Source organism: Petaurus breviceps, unplaced genomic scaffold (assembly GCF_028583685.1).
Source record: "Petaurus breviceps papuanus isolate PSGF00001 unplaced genomic scaffold, PetGlider_PUasm1.0 90919, whole genome shotgun sequence".
NCBI classification, from domain to species: Eukaryota; Metazoa; Chordata; class Mammalia; order Diprotodontia; family Petauridae; genus Petaurus; species Petaurus breviceps.
In genome coordinates, this window is record NW_027187378.1 from 6,236,526 (window position 1) to 6,260,901 (window position 24,376).

Here is a 24,376-nt window from a genome sequence, read left to right on the forward strand (position 1 = left end):
TGAAAGTGAAATTTCCTATTCAACTCTAATCCTTTCATTAGGAATGCTTAAAAGTTCTTTATCTTATTTTATAGAAGAAAGTACTGAGTTATCCTCCCCCTCCTCCTGACCCCAGTATTTTGTGTGGGAGGCAGCTAGGTGCAGTGGATAGATTACTGGGCCTGGAGCCAGGAAAATTCATCTTCTTGAGTTCAAATCTGGTCTCAGACACTTAATAACTCTGTGATTCTGGCAAGTCACTTAACACTGTTTGCCTCAGTTTTCTCATCTGTAAAATGAACTGGAGAAGGAAATGGCAAACCACTCCAGTACCTTTTCCAAGAGAGCCCCAAATGGGGTCACGGAGAGTTTGATATGACTGAATAACAACAATAATAATGGTAACTAACATTTATGTCATTCTTACTATGCACCAGACACTGTGTTCAATGGTTTACAGTTACCTCATTTGATCATCACAACAACCCTGAGGGAGGGAAGTGTTCCTATTGTCCCTGTTTTACAGAAGAGGAAACTCAAACAAATAGAGGCTAAGTGACTTGCCTTAGTAACCCTGCCCAGGGTTACAAATCTAGGAATTAACTGAGGTCAGATTTGAACTCAGGTTTTCCTGACTCTGGGCCTAGAACTCTGACTACCATGCCATCTAGCTGCTAAGTAGGAAGAGAATCAAAAGAGAGCAGTGCCATGAAATCCCAGGGAAGAAAGTGTATCCAAAAGGAGAATGTGGCCAACAGTATCAAATGCTGCAGAGAGGGTAATAAAGCTCAGGATTGAGAAAAAAAGCATTACATTTTGCAATGGAGAAATCATTAGTAACTTTGGAAAAAGTAATGCAGATTGTCACCTTTTCCTTAATTTATATCCTTAGAAAGTTGACTGGGATGAGTGATTAAGAATCTTGTCTGTTTTTGTCAGAGGTCAAGTTTACTTCAGATTTTCCTCACTCTGAGGTTAGTTTTCTATCTATTAGGCTCTGCTGCTTTTCACATCAGTAGAGATAACAGTGCCTTTGAATCAAACAATGGCATTTTTTACTTCATTTTCTAATGAAATAATGCCTTCATTATTTCCATGTGTGCTGAAAATGAACTCTGCATATTGTTCAATTCAGCTCTGATGGAGGAAGTCTGGTTTTTATGATTTTAAAAATAGATTTCTCTTAGATGAAAGATATATCTGAAACTTAATTAGGGGTAATTTTTCAAATGCAAGGTTTAAACATCTTGTGTGGTTGTTAAGTGTTTATAGAGTTTTACATCATTTGTCTCTTTCTACATTGGTTTAAATGTAGGCCTGTACACTTAACCTCTCAGGTTTGATTAGGAAACCAGAAATAGGAATGATTTATCTTTAATTTGTTCCATTAAATATGTGTTTAATCTTTTCATTTATTGCTGTGTGTAGTAGAATTGTAATTAATTATTAAACCTAAGAGCAAATAATTTTGTTCAAGTTGACAGGTTATGCTTCATTTACCTCTTACTAATATCACACTCAGAGAACTAACAGTTGTGAAATACAGAGGCAAAATGTAGTTGACATTGACACCTTAGTCACACCATGTGTATAATCTAGAAGTTGTTTTTCTTTTCTAAAATTTTCTTTATTTTTCCAAGGACAAAATCATGGGCCAAGGCTCTTTGAAAAGTTATGTTGGGCCTCTAAATTGTATGTTGGATCTATATTTGGTCTTTTGTATGTTAGGTCTCTAACTTGTAATTGGTAAAAGAAATGAGATGAACACCTTAAAAGATCCAATAGATTTTGCAGAATACATTCCTTTAGATTTATTTTGATCAACTCTTGATATGTAAGACTAAATAACTTATCTGTTTTCTATCAAGAGCAGAGATTCTCCATAAAAGTAAAGCTTCTCCATCTCCTTTCCCCCCACGCTACTTCACACACACACATACACACACATGTGTGCATATATACATAGTATATATGTGTGTATATACAAATATCATATGTGTCTATATACATATATATATATATATATATATATATAATTTCCATGTTTCACTTCCATGCTTCCCTCTCTTGTCCTTTGTAATAATGTGAATCAGTCCTCAAATTAAGACTATCTTTCATGGCATTGTCTTCACTATGTTGAATTGGTGCTAACTCTCCCTTTGGAACAAAGTGATCATAGGAATTCTCCTTAGCAAATAATGTATTCTTCACATTTATATTTTACTCATTCATTCAGGAAAAAAATGATTGAATATCTATCAATACAAAGTACAATAAATGTATGATTTTTTTTTTTATTAAGCTATTGGGGTTAAGTAACTTGCTCAAGGTTACATGGCCAGTTATTTCTGGGTGTGGTGCTGAGTGTCTGAGCCCGGGATTCGATCTCCAGGTCGTCCCAACACTGGAGCCGGTGCTCTTACTTGCTGAGCCACCTGGCCGCCCCTAAATGTATGATTTTTAAGGCATTTGGAAGGGTCATCAATGCATCTGGGCATTTCTGTTTATTCTAGATTTGTACAAAAGACAATTGTTAAGATTATTTTTGATACTCTGTGAAAAGATCTGTGTCAAATTAATAATCATTGCTTATTAAAACAACTTAAATAGTGAAATTCCATTTTATTAAGGTAATTTTTAGAATTAAAGATCCAGTTGTTTTTCATCAATTTGTTTTTTTCTGGGGCTAAACCAAATCCTTTTTTCATGCTTTTCTTGTTTTCTCTATCAGAACATTTCAGATGTTGGGACCTGGAACACCTGTTGCTCAAAAAGCATGTCACTATAGATTGCTCATGATGTCACTCCCCTTGCATTTGCCTGAATTTAGTGTATGGAATTCCTACAACTTTGAATTATTGATTGTGGACTCAAAGTTTCAGAATGTTGCCAGTTGATTCACATTAGGTTGTTAAAGCATAAGATGCAGACTGTATTTTGAGTTTGACACAGTCATCCCTTTTACATTGTTAGGAGAATGGAAAAAAATTTTAAGTCCTTAAACTTGATGAAATATTGAAACATATTCATCTTATCACTCGATAGTCTTTAATCAGATATTGTCAAGAAAATCCCAAGTGTTTCTGGAAAGTAAGGATTAAAAGTCCCATGGCTTTAGCTGTGGTATAGATTGTGAACTACAAACCCTGAAGGAAAAAAAAGAAGTAGGGAATTAGAAAAATAAACATAGCTTTTATAATCAAACTGTATGCTAAGCATTTTGTAGAAATTTCATGTTTGATTTTTCAGTTTGGCTGCAAAATTATCCATAGATCCCAAATTTTATATCCTATGGTTACATATCTTTCACTAAAAGGAATGAAATTCATAATCTCTTCTCCACATGCTCTTGTTAGGATCACAGTAACTTAGATGAAAAGCTATAGAACTTAGAACTCATCTAGCCTAATCCCTTCCTTTTAGAAAAGGGGAAACTGAGAGCATGAGAGGTAGAATGCCTTTTTCCTAGGTAATATAAGTGGTAAATGGCAGATCATTTAATTTTTCTGAGCCTTTGTTTCATCAATTAAATGGGGAATAAAGCTCCCTTGCTACCTATCTCACAGAGTTATTGTGAGGAAAGTGCTGTATAAACTTTAGTATTCTAGGAAATTGTGAACTTTTATTTTCATGTCTCTAGGAATCTATAATACCATCATCACAATGAGAATGGTTCAATATCAGAGAAGCTTCAGAATAACTCTAGCTCTGTGGTCGTTTCTCTCTCTAGCTTCTCTACTACTGTTGATGTGATTTTACCTAGCCAATTATTTTAATTAATTTTAATAGATGTCTGAGTAATATCAGAATACATTTTTTTTCATGTAAGCTGTCTTTATTTTAAAGACCTAAACAACCTAGCACTATATTGTACATCATATCATATGATTAATAAATATCAATTGAAGTGAAAAAATTGAATTGTATTTCCTCTCAAAATTTTACTTGAATAGTTTCCCCCAAAACCTTATAAATCCCTTAAGGAAGATAGTTCACTTCTGAAAGTATTTAACATCCTCAGGGCATAACTTTTTACCTGATGAGATCTGTGAATAATTTGCTATTTGACAGAAATTATTCTCTTGAATTATATAAGAGAAAAACTTCATGTTTCTATGAAATAGAATGGAAATTTTTTATAAAATTTGAGTGGGAATAGTGGCATGTTCTTAAAAACTAGGGCTGGCCTGGAGTCAGGAAGACCTGAGTTAAAATCCAGCCTCAGATACTTACTAACTGTGTGACCCTGGGCAAATCACTTACCCTTTCTTTTCCTCAGTTTCCATATCTGTAGAATGGAGATAATAATAGTCCCAACTCCAAGGGTTGTCATGAAGGTCAGGTAATATAAAGAATAATGTAAAGAGCTTAGCACAGTGCCTGGGCACATCCTAAGTACTATATAAATGTAAGTTATTATTATTAGAAAATTACCAGTAGTTCTTAGAGTAAAGCAGCATCAAAAATGATAACTTTGATAAAATGTGTGCTTTTTAAGATATTCATATATAGAATGCATTCTGTATAGTTAGTTTCATATTAAATTTCTATCTTTTCCCTAATATTCGAACATATAGAGATAACAGAAGAAATTTGGCATAATGGGCAAATGTTGGCTTTGGAAATCAACAGTACCTGAGTTCAAGTACTTCCTCTGACACATACTGGCTAGATGATAGCTTGAGCCCTGTAGGCTCTTCATGTTCCTGGGCAATTTTCTAGACCATAAGTTGCAGAGATGTTGTGATATGCATTAGTGGATGGAGTCTCCTACCTGGGAATTCCTTATACAAAGCACAGATCTTGTTACTGTTCTATCTGTTCCTATTCTCCCTGCCCCACACTAAAACCTCTAAATATATTAATAGTATTTACTCACATGTAAGTGACATTTGTAAAGCCTTTATTGTACCAAACAGAGACTCTCAATGAGTTCAGAGATCTGAAATGATTCATCAGAACATTATAGGGATAGTTAAGAATATTATTTTGTTGGGGAGGAGGTTTAAATTTAATAATAGACTCTCAGAGTTGCCACAGATGTCAGATATCCTCTAGTCCAACCCATGTCAGTAGAATAAATCTGGAACCATAAGGAGCAACTCAGTTACACGAGAGCACCAGCATGTCTAGAACAAATAACACAAAAGTATCCTTGAGTCAACTTTGTAATTTAGAAGGAAAGATAATAAAAGTGCATTTTGTTGAATCAAAAGGGAACTCGTTACTATATTAACTATACTTTGTGTCATCTATATTCTGATCCTTTGGGCAAAGCACTGGTTGCCTTGCCCTAACTTTGAATTCCGACAAATTCCATCAGTGACATGACACATGATAACTCTTTAGGTATGTGAAGGCTACGATTGTGTACTTCCTAACTTCTCTGTAGCCTAAAAATACTTTGGCTTTTTTGTAATACATTGTTTCAAATATATAACAAATGGGCAGAAGGCATTATAGAGAGTATGGACATCATTTATGAAATAAAATAATTATATATTTCTTTTTGCAAGGAGTTTTAAATATAACTCAACTTTAAGTGATTTCCTAAGTAATAAAGTTGTATACACACATATGCATATATACATATTCATATATAAACATACATATGCATATATGCACATGTAATACATATATTTATATCAGTGAGTGAAATAAATTAGAACTTTTGAGTATTAAGTAATTTAAAACGTAATTAGAACTTTGTAGATATCTAACAGAATAGAGAACATTTCAGTTTCAATGAGCTTAAATTCAGATAACTCAGAAACCTTTGGTATGGATTGGGTACATCCGAATCAAAACATTTATTGTATATTTGCAACACTTTTGGCTGAAGTTGCATACTACTAGGAGAACAGAACTATTTGTGAAAGCCTCATTGGGAACATTCAGAATTGGCAAAATCATTTGGTACCCATCTGTGTTAAATCAAAATGTGCATCTGACTAGAGTGTCGCTTCATGCCAGTGTTTCTCTCAACATGTTCAGTTTCAAACTCATTTTTTTGCCAGCATTTTGAGAAGATAGTTAGAGCTGGTGACATTTTATGCTTATTTTTAAGCTAAGTGTTGGTAAATAGGTTTGTAGATCTCAGTAGGGGTATGTTGTGGTGATTTCTGGCCACTATATCAGTAGCTTCCAAGCTCAACCCCTCCTCCTGCCCCACATTAAGAAGTTAGAGATTTTTCACATCTTTTCTCCTTTGATATTCATTCTCTCTCTCTCTCTCTCTCTCTCTCTCTCTCTCTCTCTCTCTCTCTGTCTTTCTCTCTCTCTCTCTGTCTTTCTCTCTCTCTCACACCTCCCCCACACACAAAGTAGATAATTCTATACCTCTTTTAAAGAAGTCACAAGTAAGCATTTTTGTAGAAAATACCATCTCCAGAATCACCTTAAGAAGAGTTTGATGATGGGAAGAAGTAGCATACTCCTTACCAGTGGTAGTAGCATTACCCATCAGAATATTGGAATTTTTGTGTCCTGTTATTTTTCCTTTCTTTAGTTAATTAGCCTTAACTTCTTCCAATCCTTCCAAAGAAATGGACATTCATGGCTGTAGTAGATAGGAGCAAGAAGTGACATCTATGACAATCATGTACTTTGCCCTATATACCTTGATCAGTAGCTAGTAGAGGTAGGGTTGGGGAGGAGATAGGGTGAGAAGATTATTTTTAAATGATGATTTATTTGATCTAGTAAAATATAGTTGATTTTTTTAAAGGACAGAGACAATTTAGTTTTTGTCTTTGTATCTTCAGGGTCTGTAATGGCAAGCAAAGTGGTACTTTGCTTGTAGTTTCAGCTATTCAAGTGCTTTTGAGCCTCTCCTTCAACTGTGTCAAGTCTTAGTAGGAAACAGTATACATTTGTGTTGCCCTTAATAGGCTTGAGGGAATTGGGAGACCTTCCCTGCCCTTAATAGGCCTAATGTCATCACATGGAGCCCATGGTGGGAGGAACTTGGCAAAAGAGCACAAGAAGTAAGGGTGGAACAGGCAGGAAGGAGCAGAGCAGATCAAAACTTGAGCATGGGCTGGGACAAGCAGAGCCCAAAGAGAGAATGTTCATGATGTCGGTACTCTGTTGTTCTGTTTGTTGTTTTGTGTTGGTGTTACTTTGTCAGAGAGCAGCATTCTGTTGTTGATTTGTGTTACTTTGTCAGACAGAAACACTCTGTTGATTTGTGTTGATTTCTCAGACAGAAAGTGAATTGAGATGATAGTGCCAGCAGTGTGTTTAAATATTGTTGTGGCTTTATTAAGCTTTGTTTTCCTAAAAACAGAAACTGTGAAGGGCTTGAAGTGTAATAGTCCCCTGGGCTGAGATACAGAACCAAAGCAGAGAGCTGCCTATGTGTGAATCCAGGCAATTGCTGGGAGCAGCTAGTCCAGGAGTTTGGAAGTCAGCCTGGAGTTAAGATGAAAGAGGACCTTTACTTGGGTACTCAGTGCTAACTGATGATATTGTAACCCACTGTGACCTGGAGGTCAGTGGCCTTTGTACTTTTCACTATCCCTTAAGGATTATTGGATTAAGGATGATTACCCCTTAAGGATGATTGGACACCAGTCTGAAGTTGACTTGGGTACTCTGTATTGATTGAGGAGATTGTGACTTACTGAATGGTATGTTTTGTTTAAGACTATGTGGCCATCTTAGTAATAGCTTCAGTTTCTTGAATGTTTTGCTGTAATTTATTACTGAATAAATAGAAAGTTCACTATACTATGAGATTAGAAGTTATTAAAGTTATTGTTAAATATTATTAATAATAATAATCACACAATTGTTAATTATATTATTAATAATACTAATAAATATTATTGAATTATTAAATAACTTAAAGTTATTCATAGCAGCAGTCCTCAGGAGAACTGCTAGTGATTGGCTTTACAAGTCCTGGCACAGTACCTGCACATAGTAGGCAATTAATGAATATTTCTTGGAATTAAATTAAGACTTTCATATAAGCAAAATATCAGGAGAGAAAATGGTACAATATTGAAATGGTATAACTGTGCTTGCCTGATGTTGTTGTTTTATTCCTCATGCCTTTAGCACATCTAAGGATTAAACCTTCATAGGAGAAAAATTTTTGAAAATACTAAAGCCATGCTGTTTTGTGGAGAGGGAATGAAAGGGAAAAATTTGGAACTCAAAATTTTACAAAAATGAGTATTGAAAACTATCTTTACATGTAATTGGAAAAAAATACTATTATGGAAAAATGCTAAAGCTAATTTTAAAATGCCACTGTTTTTAGAATAAATTATAGATAGCCACTATAATTCAATATATTATGTTGTACTTTATTTTCTTTGAAAAAATGCAGTTGACATATTTTTGAAATACAAGTTAGATATTATTTTTGTTCTTTTTTGACACAGCAGAAAATCATAATTTTTTTCTGCAGGAAATATAGAAAGAGGAATTTCTGTAAGGATGGGCACAGTACATTTTTGCTTTGATTACTGGAACAGAAAGGCAGAATGGAAGGAATGTATGAGTCTGTGCTAATGGGGAGCTAGTTTTCCAGAACTTACTTTGTCCAATTCATATATGATCTTCTTGGGGTTCTTTAATCATCCAAAGACTCTTTTATTATATTATAAATGCCAGTGTCTTTGTTTGCACACAGTGAATTATTGCCTAGATTCAATATTTTGTATTAATGTAAATTTATTTGCACAAATTTTAAAGGACTAATATTAAAGTGATACCATCTTAAGTTAGTAATATAGAATTGATGCCAAGTGTCTAACTTAGACATGCCAAAAGGAGTCTAGCTTATTATCAAGATCAAGTAATAATGACAATGAAAGAGAGATACTGTTAGGTTATCTTCATATTTATCATTTCTGTGAATATGGTTACATTCATTGCCCCATTTTTATCATGTAATCTATAAACACAATTGAAAACTAGGAAACACTTATGTCAAGACAAGGAGCAGTGCACACTTTAGTATGGTGACTTAGGAGGCTGTCAAACTGAAATTTCACTGGGGACACTATAACTTGACCTTTACCCTTACCTTCCCTTTCTATTTTCAGATTAAATAGAAAAGAAAAAGAGCTTGCAAAGCCTTACACAAAACTGACAGCTCCTTGTAGAATGCAGTCTATTTCTAATTTCCATATATTTCCTTCATGTGGAATGGTTCTGGGAGCACATTTGCCTTCAGCCTTGACAGGTATAAAAAAGTAAATCAGCAGCATGGTGATTGAAATGTTATACTGACTTATTCTGAAACCAACATGATGGCTGACAAAAGACAGAGGCATTGTTGGGTCAGGTGAAGTCACTGTCATAATCCCTTTACCCCTATTTTGAGCTCCTGTAGCAAGGAAAATCCTGTGTCAGAGTATCAGCACCACCTGTTACCAAACTCCCTCAAGGAGACTGCCATAAAGGAAATATATCTAGACTTTTTTTCTCCCTGTGTGACAATCTTTTATTGTCCTTCCAGACTGACCCCATCTCATTCCATTTAGCTCTTGATGTACTCTTAGGGTCTATATTTTTTTATGCCTAGGTATGGGTTTTGTTTTTCATTTGTTTTGAAAAAGGGGTGCAGTATGGTATATTGAAAAGAGACTTGGACTTGGTGTTAAGAAGGTCTCTGTTAGAGAATGTTTTTTTATCAGTAATCCTTAAACCAATAAAATCATAGGTCTTGTCCAGAATATACACATATAAACACATACATACATACATACACATATACATACATATACACATATGCATTCCTGAAAAATTGTGTGCAAATAAAAATTGTAAATGACTATTCCTTAAACATGACAGGATTGTTCACTATTTGAAGAAACTTGGGTAGAAACTTTTTTAAAGATGGAGCTATGATTGGTAATTATTTGTAAAAAGTGATGAAAATGCCCATACATCTGACCCTGACCTAACCTTATTAGGCATATAATCTAAGGGGATCAGAGACAAAAAGGAAGGATATATGTGTATGTATATATGTATATGTGTGTACGTATGCATATATGTATATATACACATATACGTATATACACGTACACAGATATGTGTGTATATTCCTATGTGTAAATGATAATAAGGATGAGATCATATCAGTAATACTAGCCAGCATTTATATAGCACATTAAAATTTGCAAAACACTTAAAATTTTTTAATCTTAACTCAACCCTTGGAGGTAAGTAATACTACTATTCCCTCTATACAGATGAAAGAACTTAGAGACATTATGTGACCTTTCCCAGGGTTACCCAGGTCTGAGGCTTGATTCAAATTCAAGTTTACCTTCCCCCAAGCCTAGCACTTTATTCACTGGATGACTCAACTGCTTCCACATATGTTTGTCCTTTGCAACACTCATTATGGTAGCAAAGAATGGAAAACGAAATAGGTTCCTGTTGATTTGGGAATGGCCAGACAAATTATGTTCCATAAATTTAATTGAATCTTTCTGATCCATTAGAAATAACTACAGAGAATTCAGAGAAACATGGGAAGACATATGTTAACTGATAGAGAATAAAGTAAGCCCAGAAAAACAGTATTTGTAATAACTATAACAATGTAAACGGAATTAACAACAAAATGAAACCTAATACTGTTCAAATACCATGACTCCAGAGAAGCTAAGTTAGTGAATTTTTTCATTGCAGAGTAAGGAATGATGCATGTGAGATGTTACAAATACTGTCAGAATTGGTTGATAAGTTGGTTTTGTTGAATTCTTTTCTTTTTCTTCCTTTTTACTGTTAGAGGAAAAGACTTGTTTGCTATGGGAGGGGGAATGATATTCTCAGGAATGAATATTATATAGAGGCAAAAGACATCAATAATTTCCAAATGAACTTAAAAAGTTAAGAAACTGTTGGAACAAAAGCAATCAACCCCTATTTTTTTTTTATAATAAAAGAGAAAGCATGGAAACCCTAGTCTAGGAATCAGGATATGTGAGTTCTAATCCCAGGTCTGTTGCCATTTAGTCGCATGACTTTGACCCTTTTTGGCTTCATTTTCCTCATCAATATTATAACGATAGCGTAATGACATGATCTCTATTTCATTCTAGCACCAAAATTCTATGACACAGATATATGATTTTTGAATATTTTTACTCCTATAGAGCGAATTGATATTACTAAGCATTTGTTGATGTTGTTTTAAAGCATTTTTTACCTATTTTATTACTACATTGAGCCACTGCCTTTAATTTTGAAGTCAGGTACCATATTTTCTATTTCTTTTGCACCTCATACAATGAGAGCATCAATTATCTAGTTATATCTGTTACTCATTAATCTCAGTCATGTTTGGACCCTAATTTTGACAGATCTATCTGTTGAACTTAAGTTTATATTTTACTTATGCTAACCTGTAGTATATATTATAACCCTTTAAAAATCATCAAGTTTTTTTTTTGCTTGTTCTCCTACTACCCCTGACCTGACTGGTTTATTGAAATACTGGTCTTCTTTCAACATCAAGTTCAAATGCAACCTTAGCTAATCCTGTTTCTGGGAGTTATCCCTCTCAGTTCTCATAGAAAGGTACTTTGAATTTCTCTCAAGGCCCGGTCACATTCTACCTTGCATTTAGGTTACTCAACTCCCCTCCATATCTAACACAGTATCTTGCATATTGTTATTCACTTGCTCAGTCATGTCCAATTCTTCATGTCCCCTTGGCCAACACTGTCCTTTTGGTCCATGGAGTTTTCTTGGCAAGGATACTGTAATAGTTTGCCATTTCCTAACTTAAGACAAACAAAGCTTAAATGACTTACCTGGTGTCATATATTTCGTAAATGTCTGAGGCTGTATTTGGACTCAGATCTTTCTGACTCCAGACCCAGCACTCTATCCAATGAGCCACCCAGCTGCCTCCTGTTTTGCATATAATAGATGCTTAATAAATGTATATTTAAGAAATTGAATGGATGAATGAAGGATCTGTGACATTTCCAAATAAAGACAGGAAGGTTAAGGGCATAATCTTGGGGAATATACATATTAAGAGTTTGAAAGGAAGACAAGGTGTCAAAGGAGTATTTTGTGTATATTGAACTATGTATAGAATAATTTCCCATATATGTGTGTTTGTACATATGTTCCTACCCTAGAGATGGCTACCATTGGACATAAATAGATGTGTGTGTATATACATATATGTGTATTTTTGTGTGTGTATGCACATGGTGGTGGGAAGGAAGAAAAAAAGAAATTTACATGATAATTTTGTTGTATATTTGAAAGGAATTGAAAGTTGGGCATAATAGATTTAAAATTTAATGTGCAATAATCTTTGTTATTGTACTGTGTTATGGAAATGCTTATTTTATTCCACAAATTGAAAATAAATTATTTTTTAAAAAAAGAATACTTTGGAAGGTTAAAAAAAAGAACTAGGAGAATACAATATCTCTGAAGTCAAGAGAGAAGGCTATTAGTAGTACTACATCTACAAGGATGATTCCCAAATTTATATCTCTAGCTTAGACTTCTCTACACCATTCTGGATCCAATTCTCTGTCTACAGAATATCTTAACCTAAGTGTTTTCTAATTGTTTTAAACAAAATACATCTCAAACTGAATTCATCATCTTTTCTCTTAAAGTTACTACTTGTCCATTTTGAATTCACATTTCTTAGCTATTTTTATTATTATTTGTCTTTTCATGTCTTGGGTTGGTTTTTGTTCCTTTAAGAACAGCTGATTCCTACCTTCTTGAAAAATGCATTTTTAATTCCATTAATAGAAGATGCACTTCCCTCCCTGAGTTTTTATTAATTATGTGAAATAGATAATAATGCAGATTTTAAACATTCTCTAGAAGTCTAAGCATTCAGAAGAGCTGAAGTGTAGTAGGAAAGGGGCAAAGGAGAGAAAAAGGCAGAAAGGGAAAGGGAGAAAGAAAGGGAGAAGTAGGAATAGGTAGAAAGGGATAGAGAGAGAAATGGAGAAGGAGGGGGAAGGAGTAGAGATAATAAAGAGAGAGGGGAAAGGATGGAGAGACAGGGAGAGAAGAGTAAATGGAGGGCAGTGGAGAGAGAGAAGGTAGAGGAGGAGGAAGAGGAGGAAGTGGAGATCAAGGTCTATCACCTCTAAATAAGTACTAGCTCTTAGTAATTAAGTCATTGATCCTGATTCTTTCCATGACAAGTTGAGATTCTTTGGAATCACATGGCTGCAGTCTAAATAAATGGCATAATTAAAGGACATCATAGATCTTTGTTCTCTTTGTTCTTTTAATTGCTTCTTCTCTACCAAAAATCATCACTTTTCTCTTATCTATTTTGAATTGTTTTGAAGTCATTTTTTTGTTTAAATTTATGTTGCTTATGAGTATTAAAATTTAATTCATTTGGAGGAAAATGATATGCAAACAGAATTATAGTCATTGGGGTTAAGTTCATTGAAAGATTACTCATCTTTAAATTGTTGATTATGAAAAGATACTCTGTTCATAATGTTTCTATTGCTGGAAATATTCTTGCATCTGTCAACTCCTATACATTAGGAATGAATGTGACGTAAAAGGAAATGATGACAATAAATTTTTTAAAGGTTACAAACAATTAGAGCTATCCACATGAAAATTAAGTTGCCTTAAAAATAGTGGATTCCCTTACATTGTGTTAAAACAAAGGCTTAGTGTGTTTCCCTGTAGAATCTTTTCCTGGTTTTGTTTGGACTAGATGTCCTCTGTGGTATGTTCCAATTCTAAGATACTGTGCTTACAATATTATCCCTTCCTTTTTATTCTAGAGTCATCTGTCATTCTCTGCCAGCATCCCTTGGACTTAGGTGATTTAATATTATTACAACCTGCAATTTTCTTTAATGGTTATGATTCAGCTGTAACTTGAAAGTGATATGCAGGAGGGTGAAGTGAATTAACCTCCCCTATCCATCCCCATTGTTTTTATAAAGATATCTTCCATATTTCAATTTAATTATGGGATGTGGTTTCTGAGCAAAGAACAAGTGAGCTATACTTTCCATATTTTGTTTTGTGTCTAATTGAATCATAATAATTAAGCAATCTAGCAGGGTGTAAGTGATAACTTTTATGGATATTAATAATATGTATTTCATAATATCTAAATGCTTTGTTTGTTAACCGTCACTTTTGAAAACCTGTGGTAGCTATTAGAGAAACATTATTAACTTTAAGGTGTGGAAGGAAGAGATAAGACACGTAGCCTCCAAGAAACATGTAGGCACATGTTACTATTATCCTTGGCAAGCAACTAAGGTGTCAAACATGGTCAATCTCAGAAAGCATGCGAGCCAAAATATTATTTATAAGAGAAACAATCAGCTGTAAAGGAGTAATATTTATTGTACCATCATCACCTTCATCATCATTTAAAGTTTGATTAGCTGCACTCTATTTAAAAAGGGACAATATTAGGCATAATCCATTCACTGAATTATTATAACCTTATGGTTATAAAGTTTATATATATATATATTAATATTCCCTTTAGATTGTAAATTCACTACATCCCCATACTTCTATAAATACTTTCAGGACATAGTGGAAGTGAATTTACTGATAATAATTATCTATTAGCTTCAGGTAAGAAAGGAAAAAAAAACCCAAATCTTCCTAACCAGTGAATATTTGGAGAACTTTAAATATTGTTTGTCCCCATAATAGGAAGTAGGTACATTTTATCTACTCATCTTTGAGACAAATTGCACATGAATAAATGAGTTTTTATGTTTTCACAGCACATAATAAGGAGGATAATGATGTGAATTCCTTCATAGAAAAGTGTTTTTACCCCCTCTGAACTCTTTTGGCTCTTTATCTTACTTCTTTTATACAGATCACATTTACTATATATTACATTTATTAATTTATATGTCCCAATTCACTATTCATTTATTGAAAAGGATTTATTAAGTTCCTACTATGTGCTGGGAATTGTGCTAGCTACTGGAGACACAAAGACAAAAATTAAGACAGCCCCTGCCATCAAAGAGCTTTCACCATCCTGGGTTGGACACAACATGTATGCAGATTAATAAATGCAAAATGCAAACAAAGTCAATAGAGTATAATGGAGGAGAGGGCAGGTCTGATCTCATGAGATTAATAACACTTGTGGCAGAGGTAGGGAACTTGTGGCCTTTGACTTAGTCTGGTTCAGTCCTCAGAGCACTTCTGCATATAGTTGTTTTATTAATGTTGTAACCAGTTGTTCCATCATGGTGTGGAGATCACCCTCAAAAGCTTGGTCAGTTAAGATGAAAGTTCTGGCAGATTCTACTGGAAAGGTTTCTAATAAAGTATGCTAATTCAGTATTTGCTGAGATGAGAATTAATTCAACCATTTATAAAAGGAGAATGATAAGTACAGGTTCCTCTCTTGCTCTACCATATTGTGCTTTTTTACATCCCGTGCCAATGTTCCTCTTTAGCACTGATGGAATTCTCTTCTTTTACCAAAATCAGATTGCTCAGAAAATCCACTTTTTCTTGCTAGAAGGCTTTCTATGAATACTTGACGCTTCTCTAACTAAGATGCTGGGGCCTCAGGAATGTCTTTGTTCAGACATGCCTATCATGAACCACATGGGTGGACACAAGTCTGTCTGACATGTGCCTCCCTAGGAGCTACAGCTACTGCCCCACTACCCTAAACATCTCTTGTGATGGGAGAGTCTATCTTCTGGTTCTCTGGTTTCTGGTCTCTTTCTTGTGGTCAGAAAAAGGAAAAAATACAGGCAAAAATCAAGTTTGAATTTCCTTCTCTGACTGTTATGTAAACATGTCTGGCTCTGCAGGCAGAGTGTCCTTTAATAATTATATGGCAGCCTTTAGAGTTGCCTTTCAGAGTTGCTGAGCAAGAAAAGTGTAACAGGGAAGGGAAACAGACTCCTTTTTTAAAGATAACTCATAGAAACGACTCCTGTAAGACTGTCTCATGTAAGACTGGACTCCTACAAAAGTATGTCCTCTATTTTTAACCAGTCTTGGGGCCTGGCCCTATTAGTAAAATCTGTGCTCTTGCAGGTGCCAGTGGGTGGCTAAAAACTATAGATGACCCATGATTACATATATCTTGGGAAAATATTATGGCTAGACAATTAATGGGGATGACAGTGGAATAGAGGAAAGAGGGTAGGTTGAATTGCCTTTGGCAAGTTTCATAGCATTTTTAATGACTACAAACTGTTCCCTGAAATAAAAGCTAATCTTCATTTTTCCTCTAGTGCTGCTATCTGATAATGAGTTATATGATTATGGTGTATGAGGTGTTAAAGAAGGACTAGCATCTATTGTCTGAGGACTTGCTGAGCTCTTTTCAGGGCTGCTCATCTACTTTTGGTGTCTACCTGGTACTCAGCTCTCACCTATGTTTCCCAGAAGCTGTAGCATCTGCAATAGCAGTACCCCATTAAACCATCTTGGCAGATAGGCTAAATCAGATTGAAAGTAACTGACAGACCTTAAACCTATTGGTGAGTTAGTGGGGTGTCTACTCCAAACATATGAAGAGTTCCCCTAGTGGAAAGGGAAGATGAGAAAGATTTGTTCCCATGGCCATGAAGGTGGCTGTAGCAGGTGCTATGGGGCACTTAGAACTTGGTTAGACATTGAAGATGCCAAAGTCATCAACTGCATTGTGGGTCATCATAAATTGTCCTGACTTTTGTTTTGCCACTGGGCTTAGATGACCCTGGAAGAGAGAGTGAGACTGGCAACTTTGTGCGACTCCGTCTTACTTATATCCGATTCACCTATAAGTCAAGACATCACCCCATGATGTCACTGGTACTCTTTGAAAACAAAGGACAAATAACAAGATATATAATACTAAATTCCCTGTAGAATTAAGATTCTCTGGGGTGGCTAGGTGGCCCAGTGAGTAGAGCACCAGCCCTGGATTGAGCACTGGCCCTGGAGTCGGGAGGACCTAAATTCAAATCTGGCCTCAGACACTTAATACTTACTAGCCATGTGACTTTGGGCAAGTCACTTAATCCCAACTGCCCTGCCCTGCCCACTCCAAAAAGCAAAAAAAAAGTAAAATTCTCCAAAAGAGCAATGAAAGGTTGCACAATGGATAAGAATAAGCTTCAAAATATTACCAAAGAAGAACTACACAGTAAAAACTACATAAAAATGATAGCATTAGAGAGATGTATAGTTGAAAAAGGAGGTGAGTTGCTCATGTGATAATTGTGAGCCATAACCTGACAGTCTGTGTGTTGCTTTGATAAATACACAATGCCAAGCAGTCTACAGGAAATCCCCTAGTAATTTGGGTGGATCCTTTGTAGACAATTTATGGAGGGAGGTGGACAAGGATCATGGAGAATGAATGGACATGGCTGGGCTGTGATCAGTACCATTAGAAGGAGTGACCAAGTTGATCATGACACAGATCTATCCAGATATGGTCATTTGAAAGCTATGTTCCTGATACAGTCATAGTGTCCATGATTCAAATTGAGACATGGCACACTCAGAGAAAACATGCCTGTACATCTTCTTTCCTTATTCTGACTTCAAAGATCAGGGAAGGAAGGAAAGCATGTAGAAGAAGACAGGACTGTGATCTTCTTTTTGCACTTAGTCCACTCTAGGTTTTAGAAAACCATTCTCTTCTGTGTCCCTTTCCTATGTTTTTCTTGAATTCTGCTTCTCCTTCAAAGCCCAGACTCCACAAGGGGTGAAGGTCTTAAGTCTTAAGCAGGTGCTTAAGACCTTTTCTGACTTTTCCTGCCCCTGTCAATCTTTTCCTTTTTCCAGATTCCCATCACAGTATACATGCTGTTTAGCTCATAATTTTTCTCATTCTTGTGAGTTCATCTTACTTCAACAAGATTGTCACCTTCTTCACAATAGCAACTGTTTTATAACTCATAATTAATCCTGAATATGTGGTTAATCAGGCATCACGTATTTATTAAATGCTTATTATGTGCCAGATCCTGTTTTTTTTAGAGCTGTGGAGACAAAGAAAGAGGAAAATATGCCTTTCTCCTAACATCTTATATTCTAAAGAGAGTAACAACTAGTAACTATATGTGTGCAAGCTATAGACAGACCACGCGGAAGGTCATGTCAAAGGAGATGGTAAGGGCAGAGGGAAAGGCCTCCTGTAGAAGATGCAATTTGAGTTGTCTTGAAGGAAGCCAGAGAAACTAAAAGGGAGAGCTAATGGGATTAAGAATGGAGATTGAATATATGTGAGGAACATAGGGTACCTTATACAGTTGTGCCAGTATAGTTGTACCTTAAAGTGCATAAAGGGGAATGGAGCTTGGAAAGTTTAGAATAAATTGGGTTGTGAAGAGCTTTAAATGCCAAGCAGAGAGATTTCTGTTTGATCCTATAGATAATAAGGAGCCACTGGGGCTAATTGATTAGGGGATTGAGATGGTAAGATATTCTTTAGAGACTTGAGACAGAGAAACCAATTAGAGGGTTGTTGTGCTTGTCCAAATGAGAGGTGATGAATATTTGAGCTAGAGTTGTGGATATGAGGGTGAAAAGATGTTGCAAAAATAGAAAGGATAAATTTGGGAATGATTTGGATAGGTAGAGTGAGGAAAACACAAATAGTTTGGGCCTAGGTGGTGGTACCCTTGATAATAACAGGAAAGTATTAAATTTTGGGAGGGTTTGTATGGCAAAATTATGAGTCCTATTTTGGAAATATTGATGTTGCAATAGATGTTGAATTCAAGATGTCCAAAAGTCAGTTAATGTAGAACTATAGCTTCAGAGAGAGACTAAGGATGGGTACATAGACCTGAGAATCATCTGCATAAAGATGATAATTGAAACCTTTGGAGCTAATGAGGTTACCACATGAGAGCATACAGAATGGAAAGAGAAGAGGACCCAGGAAAGAGCCACTTAGTGGTTGTGACATTCACGAGAACCAACAAAATAGACTAAAATAAAGTTGTCATTCATGTTTGAGGAGAACCAGGAAAAAAGAGCATGTCACAAAAAAAGAGAGGACAGAGTATCTAGAAGGAAAATGTGATCAACAATGTCAAATGCTAGAGAAGGTTAAGAAGGATGGGAATTGAGAAAAGTCAATTAGATTTAATAATTAAGAGATCTTTAGTAACTTTGGAGAGGATAACTTTGATTTAACAAAGTTCACATTTATATATCACTTTAATGTGTTTTATAAAATAATCATTAGATAAATGTTAAAAATGTGAATAAAGAGGCTGCTGGATTATACAGTGAGTAGAGCACTGACCCTGGAGTCGGGAGGACCTAAGTTCAAATATGGCCTCAGACACTTTTAGATGTGTGACCCTGAGCAAGTCACTTAAACCCCAACTGCCTCAAAAAAGTTATTTTTTTTAACATTTTTAATAAAACAATAGACATTAACAGGTTTTCCTGGTTTCCAATAAACTGAACTGGTAAAATGGAATGAATTAACCCTAAACTTTTTTTTAGTAGTCTGTACCTGTGATTCCATCGGTGTATGGAGTTCCTCCTTTATTCTTTCTACCAGTCTAGATCATCAATTTGTTGTGACTTCTAGTCTTAGAGAGTTACTAGGGACACTGAAATTGCCATAGTCTTATAGCTAGTATGTGTCATCATCAGAATTAGAATCCCACTTTTCCTGATTCTTGGGCCAACTTTTAACATAATGTCATCTTTGTCCTAAATTTGTCTAATTTAAATATTTTTTACTCAAATGATATATGTGCACCTTCCCTGCTTTGATTATTTCCTTGTACTGTCCTTTCATAGGATCATATGTTTTGTGGTAAAAAGAAAAAAAAATAACCATCTAGTCAAACAATGACCCCATTAATTACAAATGGGGAGACTGAGACCAAGAGTTATTTAGTGATTTGCCAAGTAATAAGAGAACTTGAGTTTAAACCCAGGTGCTCTATTTTCAGTACACCACATCTGAGTTTCATTCTAGACCAGGAAAAATAAAACTAATTCATGTCATTGGTATCATTTATTAAGATAAAAGTATTATATTTATGTTTGTTGTGTTTATGCAAATTTGTAGGAACTACTTAGGAAGACAGCTGACTTCTCATTTTCTTGGACTCTTCTTAAATGGTCTTTGAAGATTTAATGGCTAGACATAGTAATTAAATGGGAAAAATGAGATTTGGGAATAGATACTGTTAAGTGGTACCAGTTTTCTTTTTAATTGAAATTAATGCCTTGTTTTGTAAAATGCTTGTCACCTGTTTTTACATGTAAATATGTAATGTTTTTACATCGAGCATTCTATTTTTTCTGCCATGTTCTAAAGTGTATTGTTACAATTATTTAAATCATTTTGGAAATTGTTTCTTTTAGACTTTTGAGAGGAGCAATTATCCATATAATATGACTTCTGCTTTTTTTATTTTTTACTGTTGTTCTCAAGACAGAATCATGGTTAATTAATTTTAACCCCTTACCCTGGTCTTGATAAGGAGTTGGTAATGAGAATTATATAGCTAGTCTATAAAAGTTGTTAGAAATTGTATGTTTATATATAGCCATTATTAGGAAATTGCAATAGAGCAGTCGCACACACACACCACAGACACACACATCTTTAAATGACAATTGCATTTTCATTACCATGAAGAAATCAAGCCATCTCCAACACCCCACCTTTAATTTACCACCTTTTTTTTTTTTTTGCTTTATAGAGAGCTCATTCGTATGGCCAGTGTTTAATGACAACCTTAGCAACTCCCCATTTTTGCAAAGTGTTTATGTTAAAAAAAAAAAAAAACAAAACAACAAATTCCACCAACCATTCTGACCTAAGCGTTGCTCTTCAAAATGACATATTACAATGTTTTAAAGGTGTCAATCATGAAATTGACAGTAACTGATACTAAAACCATAATTAGAAACTTTTTCACCTGGGGCTAAAACAGTTGCGGGAAGAAGGGGATTGCACAGAGGGTAGTGCAACCATGGTTACAGTTGGGCTTAGAGAGGGAAGAGGGAAAACAGGAACCTGGAAGTTGCAGGTATGCTATGTTGTAGGGAGGCATAGGAACAGTAGTCACTATCAGAAGGAAGCACACTCTTTTGGATTACTGCTGTCCCCTTCCTTCCTGCCTCTTGCCTGCATGTCAGTACCCTGGGACAAATCACTATTCACCCTATATTTCTTATGGCTTTGACTATTGCCTCCCTTATGTATCCAGTCAATTAGATCAAAGTCAGCATTCTGATGGGAAATATATTAATTAATGTAACAGAGGAAACAGTTTACACATTCACTTACGAAATTAGAGACCCCCAGATCACATAATTCCTAAATTTACCTATAATAATTGCCGGGGCTATATAAAAGCACCCTTTCACTTTAAATTATTAATCTTTGCAGTCTATTCTTTTTTTTTCCCTGAGAGGAGAAAGTTAGAGACAAGATCTGTGACATCAGATGGAAACACAGGCAACAGAATGAGAGGGGCACAATACAAATAATCTTCTCTTTAGAAATGGGGAAAAATATATAATCTATTGTCAAAGAAGGAAGAGTCTAAATAGTTTCCACAAAAACCCATGACTTTCAATGCACTTGAGGCAGGTCCCATGGTGTCACCTAGCAACCCCACAAAATTAAAGAAGGAAAACAATGATGGGAAAGAGAAAAAATGAACAATTTTTTGAAGTTATGACTTGGGGAGAGAAACAGTGAGAATACACCAGAAAAGATACAGCAAGAGATAAAGCACAACAGGCATGAGGCCAGGAATAACTTAACTGTAAATATGGTAGAGTGGGGGTGATAGGAAAATCAAGGCAAAGAGAAGGAATAAACATAAGGTAAAAGCTGACAACAAGAAGGAACAATGAATGGAAAAGATGCTCTAATTATTTCCCCTAACCATTTTATTTACTAGTATATGTACATAAAGTGTAAACTTCCAGAGGTTGATGACATATTTTTTCTTTTTTTGCAGTGCCAAGCACACAGTAGGAATTTAATAAATGCTTCCTTGATTATGTCATAATGTCCCTTAACCCCTATTTAGACATCCATATTACTTTAATAAATATAAGTTGCTTCCAGATCAATGCATGAATGTTATGCAAATGGTTGCTTACTCTTCTATTTGAAGTAGCAATCTAGTTAGGTTGTTAATAGACTCCTTTGCTGTCCAAAATTATGGAAATACTGAAAAATTTTGTTATAGAAAACAGAAGAGCATATTTTGAAAATAGGGTAGGGGGTTCTCATGCTTTTCTAGGTCATGTTTATAAATGGTTGGTGGCCTGAAGACATGAGCAATTTTTTCATTGTCGTCATTTTAATGATTGACATGAATTGTATGTTACCAGCTCTGCCAGAGCAATTGGTATTGATTATGTTGATGGCTGGAATGAATGGGCCATCTGTGCCTCTGCCGGCCTCACTCACCTTATGTAGACTTCACCTGAATATAAAAGTGCTAGATCTGTTTCATTTCAAATAATCCTTTAAAAAGTGTTATTGTGGAATTCTTTCTTTCTGAAACCCATCTATACAATCAAGTGGTTTCAAACACAAATGTAAACAAATGTACAGGGATGTAGTTTTGTATTTTTTTAGAAAACATTTATGAAACAACAGTGAATTTATTTTCAATTAAATTTTTATTTACTCCAATTTTAGAATGAGCATTTTTCTTAGTTCATAAATACACATACATGGTATCACTGTCCTTTCTCTATGTGTAGGGAATAACTTCAAATCAAGGATTACATTTATTCATTCATACTTAAGATTGATATGTCTTAAGAATAATGTTGTAAGATTATTATTCCATTTCACAAAATGTTTCATTTCTCTAATCCTTTTCACAAAAATGCTAAAATAATCATCTCTTCCTTTAAAATGAGATTGACCTCTGATTATGGAAGTCAAAAAATATAATGGATAGCATGCTGAACTGAGAGTCAGAGCATCTGGTTTTTATTCTTTATTTTCCCTGTTTTTTTTTTCATTTTATCCTAGACAAATGAAGTGGTTTCAGACTTTTGTTCAAATAAAAATGATCCCTCTTTTTCTCTAATTATGAGAGCCTTTTTGAGTTTTTATAACTAAGCCTTTCTCTTACTGCTACCCTGTCCTTATTTCCCTCTCAAAAAATCAGGAGTGAAACTTCAACTATCCACAAAGTTGTCTAGAAGTTTTCATTCCATGAGGATTCTACAAAGCTAGGGTTTTACTTAATCCCCATGTCCACTATTTTTGCCATTAGAATAATTACTAATAGTAGATACTCTCTTTGCAGACTATGCTCTCCAGTTACACATTTTTGCTTTCTTTATCGCTCTGTTTTTGTCTAGTTGTTTCCTTGTCTCTCAATATAAGAAGCAGCTCCTGCTTTGTAGAATTCCTAGAAATCATCTAGGTTTTTAAGATCAGACATTGGGAAATATCAAGATTCTCAAAATTTTCATTTTTATATCATTCAAATAAGGCTATTTATTATTACATTTTCTTTCTGTTGACTAAGTGGAGTATTGTCAGGCAGGATAAATGGCAGAATGCTTGTTGAATATGAATTACTGTACAAGCATCCCCACTTAACTATAAGGCTGAGACACAGAAAGGCTAAGTGATTTGCTAAAGCCATACAATCCCTTAGTAGAAGAACTGGGATTAGAACTCAGGGATTCTTACTTGTTCTGTCAGAAAAAAAAAAAAAAAACAGGATAAACTAGACTTATTTCAAGTGCTCCTGTGTTCCTGTAGACCAATGAAAAGAATTTGTAAGAATAGTGCTAATCTTCTGAAACCCTTCTTAACCTTTCTCCACTGTTCAGTTTACCAGGGTCATGAGGAAAAATTAAGAACTAGGGAATGCTTTATTATTAAGAATCCAAACTTTATTAAGGGTGTTTGTAGGGGCGGCCAGGTGGCTCAGCGAGTAAGAGCACTGGCTCCAGTGTCGGGATGACTTGGATCAAATCCGGGCTCAGATACTCAGCACCACACCCAGAAATAATTGGCCCTGTAACCTTGAGCAAGTTACTTAACCCCAATTGCTTTAAAAAAAAAAAGAGTGTGTGTATGTGTGCACATGTGTGTGTGTCTGTGTGTGTGTGTTATATGTATAAATTTAGATACTGGACAGGTTGGGGGAATGAGAGGTTGGTGTAGTTCCTTGAGATCTTAATGTTTTCTGAGAATAATTTAAAGTTTTAAAGAACCAAATCTTAATACTGTACAACCAATAAAGAAAACAAAATTTAAATTTCATTGTTTGGTTTATATTCTTTGCACTTTAAAAATTGAATATTATACTTGAAATCCATAGAAAATATTTGCCCTAGTGTTTGTCTTAGTAGGATAATTTTTAAAGCCATACTTTCCTTCCTTCCCTCCCTCCTTCCTTCCTTCCTTCCTTCCTTCCTTCCTTCCTTCCTTCCTTCC

The 24,376-nt window shown here is 35.0% G+C and overlaps 1 protein-coding gene and 1 long non-coding RNA gene across 4 annotated transcripts in view; one reads left to right on the plus strand and one right to left on the minus strand.

The window, feature by feature from the left end:
- Positions 1-24,376, plus strand: part of MACROD2 (mono-ADP ribosylhydrolase 2) — a 2,250,628-nt gene that overhangs the window by 463,897 nt on the left and 1,762,355 nt on the right. The window lies entirely within an intron of this gene.
- Positions 4,775-12,617, minus strand: LOC138151756 (uncharacterized). 2 transcript variants are annotated; one of them, XR_011165906.1, is made up of 3 exons: positions 11,766-12,617; positions 6,377-6,538; positions 4,775-5,108 (listed from the first exon to the last, which is right to left on the minus strand). It is a non-coding gene; the product is annotated as an uncharacterized lncRNA (long non-coding RNA). The 2 variants fall into 2 exon arrangements; XR_011165905.1 differs by having other exon boundaries at positions 6,319-6,538.